Genomic DNA, 10,627 nt, shown 5'->3' with positions numbered 1-10,627 from the left:
GGTTACTCTGAAGGAAGCGCGTTTCGGCTCGTTAGAGGAAGCGGAAGGCTCTGACTTTTTGTGCTTGTGGTGCGTGTTAAGTGCGCGCCTAGACACGTTTGAACAAGAAAATATCTGTCTAGTGTCTCGTCTGGCAGCCTTGGAAAACAAACTAGGCACATTAAGGGCAGAAAATGAGAATCTGCTGGGACAGAATCCTTAAGTGAACGGAAACATGGCCGACTTTATCCTTGGAAGCAACAAGGACAGACATTCCAGTGCGGGCCACGTGGAAAGGAACCGGCACTGGCATAGACAGCGAAGGCAGATAGGTCAGGCAGGGTGGAACCTACAGAGCTATTGAGAAGTGGCTACTAAGAAGCCGAGAAAGGAATAAGTAAGGAATACTGAAATTCTCAGAGAGAAGAACAGAGATAGCCCACAACAGGAACCAACAGTTGGGATTCAGAGAGAAAATGCCCGGGTGCTTATCGCCGGGGATTCTAGCATGAGCAGGTGCAGTCGAGCTATCATGCAACGAATAAAGGGAGATAAGTGAGTATCAATCGAATCCTTCCCTGGGAGTAAAATGAAGGCAGTGCTGAAAGAGACCAATAATAGGATGTCGAAAAATTTGGCAGTGAGCAATATGGTGAGAGTAGCAGCAAGGCTGAATGATGTCCTAAATGGTGACGCTGCAGGAGTGGTGGAAAGTGTAGGTCAGGGAGTTGACGATATCAGGGCGATAACACAGCAAGCGCAGATTGTTGTGTGCGCAGCCCTGGAGGTGCTAGGAACGAATGGAAAGCTTGAAAAAGACGTAGTGACCGTTAATTATCACATAATGAAGTTAAGCCTGGAGAAACATTTCGAAGTGGTTGAAGTAAACAGGGAAGTGAATAGAGCAGACTTTGGCGAAGCTTTTCAATGAGATGGCATCCATTTTAACAGAAGGGTGAGAGCAGAGATTGGCTGGCGCCTGGCAGTCAGGAATGTAGCTTTTTAGGGGGTTCACGAGGGCTCCGGACGGAGGGGTAGTTGGAAGTGAAGCAGAAGAAAGCTTAATAATGGAGGCTGAGCCACACTAAAGGAAAAAGAGGAAGTCCATAAAGAAAAGTACAAAAAGGAGAATTAACACAAGGATCAGCTAGATGAACTTGCAAGAGGGCAGAAACAGAGTGAAATGGCTACAAATAGAACAGCAGTTGAAACACGGCGAAATAAATGTGTTCGCTCTATGAGAGAAATCTCAGGGATCCAGAAGATCCACCATTTGTTGAAGGCTACGTCTTGTAAGGGTGCAACAGAACGACAAGGGAGAAAAAGGCGCGAGGTGGAGGTATTTCGATACACCGTAGAATAATGGAATTGAAAGGCGGCGCTGCACGGAAACGGGCACAGACAAGAAAGGGACACTAGATGCTGTGCACATGTGGTGTCCATTTCTTGCCTGTGTCCGTTGCGCCGCCGTTTAGTTTCATCATGCACCAACTTGCCCCCCAGGCCGTTATTCTGAACAGTAGAATAAATTGGAAAAACTTTAAACTCATCTTTAAAAGAACATATCTGAGTATGAGGAACAATTTCCGGCATATGGACATGGCTATGGGTGGTGTATATACGGACAGGCGACAAATGCAGGCAGGCAAACAAGGATCTCGGTAAATGTCTCAGTGACCATATAAGCCAATTTGGAGACGGGGCCGATATTATTCCACTGAATAACATTAACGGCCAAATCGACGATCTGGATGGATCCACGAGTTGTAACGGGAAGCTAATGCTGGATTTCTTTGAGCGACACAACCTAATTTTTGTAAATAAAGAAGCAAAATGTGAGGGACAAATCACGTTGTGTAGTGAACTATGCGAATATGTTATGAAGACGAGGATGAACTAGGCGAGGATATCACAAAGGCGAGCAGAAGAACGACAAAGTGACGCTGCGCTGCTCGAGCTCGCTTGTGGAGGGCTAGACTGGCTGTGTTCTTGTGTGGTTTTCTGTGCAACTTAAAAGACAGTAAACACCCCCTTTCACTTGGTGGAGGTGAGGATTTCCTGCCGTCCCGGAGCTTCGAAGCCGCACACTCCCGACAACAGTCATGACCGACGCCAGCACCCCTAGTCCAACCGGGCCCTCGTCCGCCGTCTTCTGCGCTGGACGTTTGCGCCAGCGGGATCCTCCTATATTCAGCGGAACCGGCGACCATGACGTGGAAGACTGGCTGGCTTCATATGAGCGGGTTAGTACTCACAACCAATGGGACGACGCCCGAAAATTCAATAATGTAATATTCTACCTAACGGACGTGGCCAACCTTTGGTTCCGCAACCACGAGGCCGACATCACTTCGTGGTCTGCTTTCAAGACCAGTTTTGCCGATATCTTCGGCCGACCTGCCGTGCGCAAGCTGCGTGCTGAGCAACGCCTGCGCGGCCGTGCACAGTTTGCAGGCGAAAATTTTACCAGTTATATTGAAAATGTTGTAGACCTTTTCAAGCGCGTGGACGCTTCAATGCCAGACCATGCCAAGATTGGTCACATTACGCAAGGGATTGATGATGACGCGTTCCAGATGCTTCTGGCCAGAAATCCAGCAACCGTCGTCGATGTTATCAATGCATGTCAAAAATTGATGAATTACGCAAGCGCCGCAACATCATTCGGTCTTCGCTCTCGCACCAGGAACCTCTTGCAGCTTTAACACCTGACACAGACCAGTCGTCCTTGCTGCCACAAATAAAACAGTTTGTTCTAGAAGAAGTTGCCCGTCAACTATCACTCGTTCACCAACGTCCTGACGCCCCATCTCCTTTGGTGCCGAAGTTGCAACAAGTCATCCGCGAACAAGTCGCAGAAGCACTTCCCCCGCTTCCTGAAGCTCCTGTTGCTCCTTTGACATACGTCGGAGCACCAGTCCAGTATAGTCAACCTGCTGTTCCAGCCCCTTTGACCTACGCGGCTGTGGCTGCGCGGCCACCGCCTGAGCCGTCACTACCCATGCAGCCTGTCATGCGCCCTGCACCGCTTCCTCAAACACCTTCGCTTCATCCTTCCATACCGCGCTATTACAACCCTTGGCGCACTTCGGACAATCGCCCAATTTGCTACTACTGTGATTTCGCTGGACATGTGGCTCGTCGATGTCGTCGTCGCATGGCCGCGCCTCCCGAGCCTGCGTCTTCTGATTACTCCCCGAAGCTGCTTCATTCTGCCCACTCTCCGATTGCGTACGCCACAGAACAGCGTTCGTATGCAACCCGTTGTTCTCCTTCTCCGCGGCGCCGGTCACTGTCACCAATGCGCCGGCGACCACCACCTGCTGACGAGGGAAACTAAGCTCCGCGGTTCCTGAGGCAAGAACTGCGTCCTCTGCAAAAACCTCGAGACCTCAAATTTTGCCCACGAACGTTATAGTGATCTCTATCGATGGTCTGTCCGTATATGCGCTGGTCGATACGGGTGCTGCAATGTCAGTCATTCATGAGCGACTCTGCCGACGATTACACAAAGTTACGACGTGTATTTGATGGTTTGTCAATCCTCACTGCCAGTGAAGAGAGGATTGCACCTTTAGCAACATGTACAGCACGTGTCGTCATTGAAGGTGTTTTGTACAGTGTTGAGTTCGTAGTTTTGACGTCTTGCTCCCACGAAGTGATCCTCGGATGGGACTTCTTGTCTAAAAATAACGCCATGATCGATTGCGCCGTAGCTGAAGTGGAATTTTCTGCGCTGTGCGACGCACTGCCCGACGACAACAGTTCAGTGTGTCCTCAAAAGCTTACCATCGCTGAAGATGTCGACGTAGCACCAGAGGCTTGTTCCCTTGTGCCTTTATCGTGTCCTGCCGTGTCAGCCGTTAGTGTTTTATTTACGCCGTCTGCATCCTTCATCCATCGCAAGCACCTGCCGCTGCCGTCTGCTGTTCTCGATGTTTACGGTGGCTTCACGATGCTACTCATCTACAATCCGTCTCCACGACCGATTACTCTGCTACGTGGGGAATCTCCTGGTTCTGTTCAACCAGCCAACCTTCTCTCTAACCTAGGCGCCTCCGAGACCTACCGTAGTAACTACATCGATGCTCTGCAGTCCGATTCGACGCCTGATTCGTTGCCAGATGACTTCTTCCGAAACGCCAAAGATGACGCTCTTCCTTCCACCTGCCGGGCGCAGCTTGTGGCTCTTTTACAGACTTTTCGATCCGCTTTCGACGCCGCCCACAAACCTCTCGGCCGCACTTCCACAGTCGTGCATCACATTCAGACCGACTCTAACTCGCCTTTGCGACAGCGACCCTATCGTGTGTCAGCGGCAGAGCGTCGCGTCATCAGTGGGCAAGCTGAGGACATGCTACAACGTGGTGTAACCCGCCCGTCTCAAAGCCCCTGGTCTTCACCAGTGGTGCTAGTAAAGAAGAAAGATGGATCAGTTCGCTTTTGTGTCGATTACCGGCGCCTGAACAAAATTACCCACAAGGACGATTACCCCCTGCCGCATATAGACGACGCTCTTGATTGCCTCCAAGGTGCCGAGTGCTTTTCGTCTCTTGATTTACGTTCCGGTTACTGGCAAGTACCAATGGCCACCTGTGACAGAGAGAAGACCGCATTTGTGACCCCGGATGGCCTCTATGAATTTAATGTAATGCCCTTCGGTTTGTGCAACGCGCCCGCCACATTCGAGAGGATGATGGATAACATCTTGCGGAAGTTCAAGTGGCACATCTGCCTCTGCTACCTGGACGACATTGTTGTCTTTTCCACCGACTTCGCCACGCACCTATAGCGCTTGCGGCAAGTTTTGGTTTGTCTTACTGACGCCGGCCTACAACTGAATCTCAAGAAGTGTCACTTCGGTGCCCGGGAGTTGACCATTTTGAGGCATATCGTCTCTAAGGAAGTTGTTCGCCCTGATCCGGCCAAGCTGCGCGCAGCGGCGGAGTTTCCTAAGCCGGTCTCGCTGAAGCAACTTCGAAGCTTCATTGGTCTATGCTCCTATTTTCGGCGCTTCGTGCGGAATTTCGCTTCTGTAATTGCACCCCTTACGAAGCTACTCGGGGGAAACAGTGACTGTACTGCCTGGTCGGTCGAGTGCGACGAAGCGTTCACCGCATTGCGCCGTCTTTTGACTTCGCCACCAATCCTTCGCCACTACGACCCCACAGCATCTACCGAGGTCCATACTGATGCGAGTGGCGTTGGCCTCGGAGCGGTTTTGGCTCAACGGAAAAATGGCTTTCAAGAATACGTCGTCGCGTACGCGAGTCGCGTCCTCTGCAAAGCTGAATGCAACTACTCAGTTACGGAAAAGGAGTGTTTGGCCATTGTGTGGGCACTAACGAAATTCCGACCCTACCTGTACGGTTGTCAGTTTGGCGTCGTCACGGACCACCACGCGTTATGTTGGCTGTCCTCTCTTAAAGACCCGTCCGGCCGCCTCGCACGATGGGTTCTCCGCCTTCAGGAATTTGACATCCGCGTTATATATCGCTCTGGCCGTAAACACATGGACGCCAACGCTCTGTTTCGTTCTCCCCTATCCATCGAACCTGCTTGCTCCTCGGCGGCTGATCCCGTCCTCTCGTCTCTAACAATCGCTGATATGCCTGCAGAGCAGCGAAAAGACCCGTGGCTCGCATATCTTATCGACATCGTGTCCACTTCTCCAAACGCTGCGCCTTCTCGGATCTTACGGCGTCAAGCACCGCACTTTGCCCTACGAGACGGTCTTCTCTACCGCCGCAATTATATGCCTGATGGTCGACGGTGGCTTCTCGTCATTCACCGCCATTTACGAGAAGACATTTGCGCCTCTTTCCATGCCGAATCTCATTGTGCCCCTCCTGGTGTAGTCAAGACGTTTCAGAGAATTTCGCAACGCTACTATTAGCGCGGCATGTACGGCAATATTCGCAAATACGTCCGCTCCTGCATCGCCTGTCAGTGCCGCAAGTCATCCACACCTCGTGCGTCTGGCCCCTTACAACCACTTCCATGGCCGGCCCGCCCTTTTGACCGCGTTGGCGTTGACCTTCACGGGCCACTTCCCTGCACGGCCTCTGGGAACCGGTGGATCATCGTCGGCATCGACCACCTCACCCGGTATGCCGAAACCGCTGCTTTACCCGCCGCTACTGCCGCGAAGTTGCCCTGTTTTTGCTACATCATTTTGTTCTTCGCCTAGGCGCGCCGCGAGAGCTGCTGAGTGACCGAGGACGCGTCTTCCTTTCCAACGTCGTTGATGCTCTACTGACCGAATGTGGCATCATACATCGGGCCACAACAGCCTACCACCCTCACCAACGGGCTGACTGAGCGCTTCAATCGTACTCTTGGAGATATGCTCACAATGTACGTTGCTGCTGATCAGACCAACTGGGACGCTGTTCTTCCTTTCGTGACGTACGCATACAATACCGCCACGCAGTCAACCACTAGATTTAGCCCTTTCTTCCTTGCTTTATGGGCGTGAGGCGTCGTCCACGATGGACACTATTTTACCATATCGTCCCGACTCCTCCGAGTGGACTCTCCTTTCAGACCTTGCCAAACATGCGGAAGAATGCCGCCAGTTAGCCCGCAGTTTAACATCGGAATCGCAAGGCCGCCAAAAGTATTGTCACGACAAAGATCAGACGCCACACGTTTTCCCTACAGGATCCCTTGTTTGGCTCTGGGTTTCTGGCACCCCACCGGGATTGTCATCAAAATTTCAAAGCGAGTACCACGGCCCCTACCGCATTGTCCGCCAAACCTGCCCTGTGAATTACATCGTGGAGCCACTCACTCCCTCTTCGGAGATGCGTCATTGCGGCCACGAAACTGTGCACATCAGCCGCCTCAAAACGTACTACTATCCGCTCCTCTTGCCCTCACCATAAGTCGCCAGGATGGCTCCTCTTCGCTCCGGGGGAAATTGTAGTGAACTATGCGAACATATTGTTACGATGCGGCAAGCCGATGAAGAAAGACGACAGGAAATGACCGATGGCGATGGTAGCTGACGTTTAATGAATATGTTAGCGGGCCTAGCGCGAGCGCTCCTGCCCGCGCCACTGCCCGCCGCTTCTTCTTCGTTGCTCGTCCGTAACATGACCCGGGGCCACCGAGCGATCGTCCCGATCGTGGACGAGGAAGTTTACCGATGTTGATGATTCCATGTTATGATGATGGGCGTGTCTAGATGCTTGAAGAAGAGGAAGAAGGAAGAATAGAACGGCTTGCCGGCACGGTGATTCCTGATGAACTTTGGCTCAGGGCACTCTCGGGCCATACGTTGCCACGACTCGATGGCGAAGGCCAAGGCACGCACCGCATGGCATAGGCAGGGGAGAATGTCTTGAAGTGTAGCGGTGTCTCGGTGGGGTCGGTGGGGTCTTAGGTCGGCACATCTGGTCAACGGGGTCATATATGGCCGTCGGGTCTCTTCTAGTGTCTTGTGGTCATGTGTAGCTTCTCGGGTCAGCATCTTCTTCATCGTGTCTTGTGGTCGGGGCGGGGGACGGGGCGGAGGAACTGCAAGGTCTTGCTGGGTCCGTCAGGCTGGGGAACAGCCATGCGATGCCTCCTAACCTTCAGCTGACAGCACAAGAAGTCGCAGGGCACCGAAGCTCCGGTCCAGGATGAGGGGGTGATCACACCCGCACCTCCAACCAAATGTTACGATGCGGCAAGCCGATGACGAAAGACGACAGGAAATGACCGATGGCGATGGTAGCTGACGTTTAATGGTAGCTGACGTTTAATGAATATGTTAGCAGGCCTAGCGCGAGCGCTCCTGCCCGCGCCACTGCCCGCCGCTTCTTCTTCGTTGCTCGTCCGTAACAATATTATGAAGACGAGGATGAACTAGGCGAGGATATCACAAAGACGATGAGAAGAACGACGAAGTGCAGCTGCGCTGCTCGAGCTCGCTTGTGGAGGCCTAGACCTAGGCTGTGTTCTTGTGTGGTTCTCTGTGCAACTTAGAGAGGGCTCTTATCCCTGTTAAAAGACAGTAAACACCCCCTTTCAGTTGGAATTTCGGCACCGGCAGACGACCATTGCCTACTGCCTAATATCGCAGAGAATGTATAGCAAGCTCGCAAATATAGGAACAGACGAAGAAGGGGAGTGTAGACTGGGACGTTATCATAAACGTATCAGTCTGGAGATGTTGCCTTTGATGAAAAGAGAAATGAAGCTTAGGCAAAAATTAAACGCAAATTTGAACGACGATCGAATAGCGGAAATAGCAGCCGGCATAGAGGCAGCAATAGAGAAACGTCCTATGGAAGAATTGTATTATGATCAGGTAGAACTACTCATAAGGAGAAAAATTAAGGAGGGTAAAGTAGCAAACCGCTGGACTGGAAAGAGGAATCCACGGAACTGGTGGAATAAGGAAATAAGGGAAGTCATTGGACAAAGACGGGCAGCTTCAAGGGAACACTAAGAGGCAAAAAAAAGCACAGGTATCTCAGGAGGAAATACATCAAAATTGAAATCGTATCAACAAAAGAAACTTGATGTGCAGGCTTTCGTTCAATGTATAATATAGCAGTCCACCAATCGCTGGATGGCTGAAATCCGCGATGCCACTAAAGGCGGACCAAGAAATTTCTTGATGTAGGTTTTTTTTAAGCGCAAACAAAGACAAAGACAAGAAAGGCGAGACGTACATACACAAGCTCTATAGGGCTTTTTTTAGCGCAAACAAAGACAAAGACAAGAAAGGCGAGACGTACACACACAAGCGCTATAGGGTTTTTTTAGCGCGAACAAAGACAAAGATAAGAAGGGCGAGACGTACACACACAAGCGCTATAGGTTTTTTTTAGCGCGAACAAAGACAAAGACAAGAAAGGCGAGACGTAAACAACAAAGAGAAAGACAAGAAAGGCGAGACGTACACACACAAGCGCTATAGGGTCTTTTTTAGCGCAAAGACAAGAAAGGCGAGACGTACACACACAAGCGCTATATGGTTTTTTTTAGCGCAAACAAAGACAAAGACAAGAAAGGCGAGACGTACACGCAAGCGCTATAGGGTTTTTTAGCGCAAAGACAGAGACAAGAAAGGCGAGACGTACACACACAAGCGCTATAGGTTTTTCTTATCGCAAACAAAGACAAAGGCAAGAAAGGCGAGACGTACACATGCAAGCGCTATAGGGTTTTTTTAGCGCAAAGACCGACAAGAAAGGCGAGACGTACACACACAAGCGCTATAGGGTTTTTTTAGCGCTAACAAAGACAAAGACAAGAAAGGCGAGACGTACACACACAAGCGCTATAGGGTTTTTATAGAGCAAACAAAGACAAGAAAGGCGAGACGTACACACACAAGCTCTATACGGTTTTTTAGCGCAAACAAAGACAAAAACAAGAAAGGCGAGACGTACACACGCAAGAAAATTCTGGAACCATATAAGCTGGCTATGTAAAAAGAATAAAAAAAGCAGGAACGGATTCAAGGTGAGAGGGCAATTTTTGAAAGGGAGACAACACTGTGAACTATTTTACATCAGTTATAGCCCAGTCATTTAGAAGCGACGATACGGTAATCTCCGCAAATCAGGGAGAAACACAAGTTCGCTGGATACAAAGCAGCTTAGAACGGACAAATCTGAACTGAAAAAGGCGAAAAAAGTATTCCTAAAAGCACATCTACAGAAAAAGAAGAAATTCTGATCAAGCTGATTTATGAATTAATTACAAGAAGTAAGGAAATGATGTTAAAAGCTTTTGGTACAGTCATAACAAATAGGGAAATTTCAGACAGCTGGCAGAAGATAGGATACACATAAAGTCCTACAGGACGATTGCGATAACATCTGTCATACAGGTTGGCCATGCAGGTGGTGAAATTAAAAACGCAACCATGGATACAAAGTGAGATGATACTCGTAGAACTTCAAAAAGGGTATAGTTAGGCGCTTAGATGATAGCCTGTTCGTGCTTACTAAATCATTCGAAATAGCTAGAGCGGGAAACAGGCGTTTTTATTTAGTGTTTCTGAACATACGAAACCATAAACAGAGAACTCCTTCGGAACATACCAAAGCAAGAAGGTATCGAGCATGCTTTAACATATTTCTTGCAGGAAATATAGGATGATAAAAAGTAGAAATTACATGGGAACGGATTAGAAGTACGGACGCTGTCAAGGTATGCAAAACATTATGACAAGGTTGTCCTCTATGATCGCTGCTGTTCATGCTTTATATGATTAATATGGAAAGGAAGATACAAGAAAGTAATCTAGGTTTTAACCTATCACATATATTAGGCAGAAAGGTAGCAGAGCAGCGCCCCCCCCCCCCTCCCCCTGTTTAATGTATGCAAACGATATTGTGCTGATAGCAGATAGCCAGGAAGGCTTGCGAACTCCAGTAAAACACTGTGGTGAAGAAGGACTGGCTCTAGGCTTCAGTTTCAGCACAGTTAATTTAGTTCTGGCGATTATCAACGGCTCAGCTCATCAGGGTCTTAAAATACAAGGCCATGAAATATTCATAGTGGCAGCATACACATATCTCGGGGTATGGGTAAGCGAAGGGTTCACATACATTGAAAAGCATGAGCAATCACTTAGGGCACAAAGGCGAAGAGATTCCGGAGCAATGAAGTATAGGGCATTGTGGGGATATCAGGTATCAGG

Source organism: Amblyomma maculatum, chromosome 6 (genome assembly GCF_055883805.1).
Source record: "Amblyomma maculatum isolate TAMU_Amacu chromosome 6, ASM5588380v1, whole genome shotgun sequence".
In the NCBI taxonomy this organism is placed as follows: domain Eukaryota; kingdom Metazoa; phylum Arthropoda; class Arachnida; order Ixodida; family Ixodidae; genus Amblyomma; species Amblyomma maculatum.
This window is presented reverse-complemented; position numbering follows the sequence as displayed.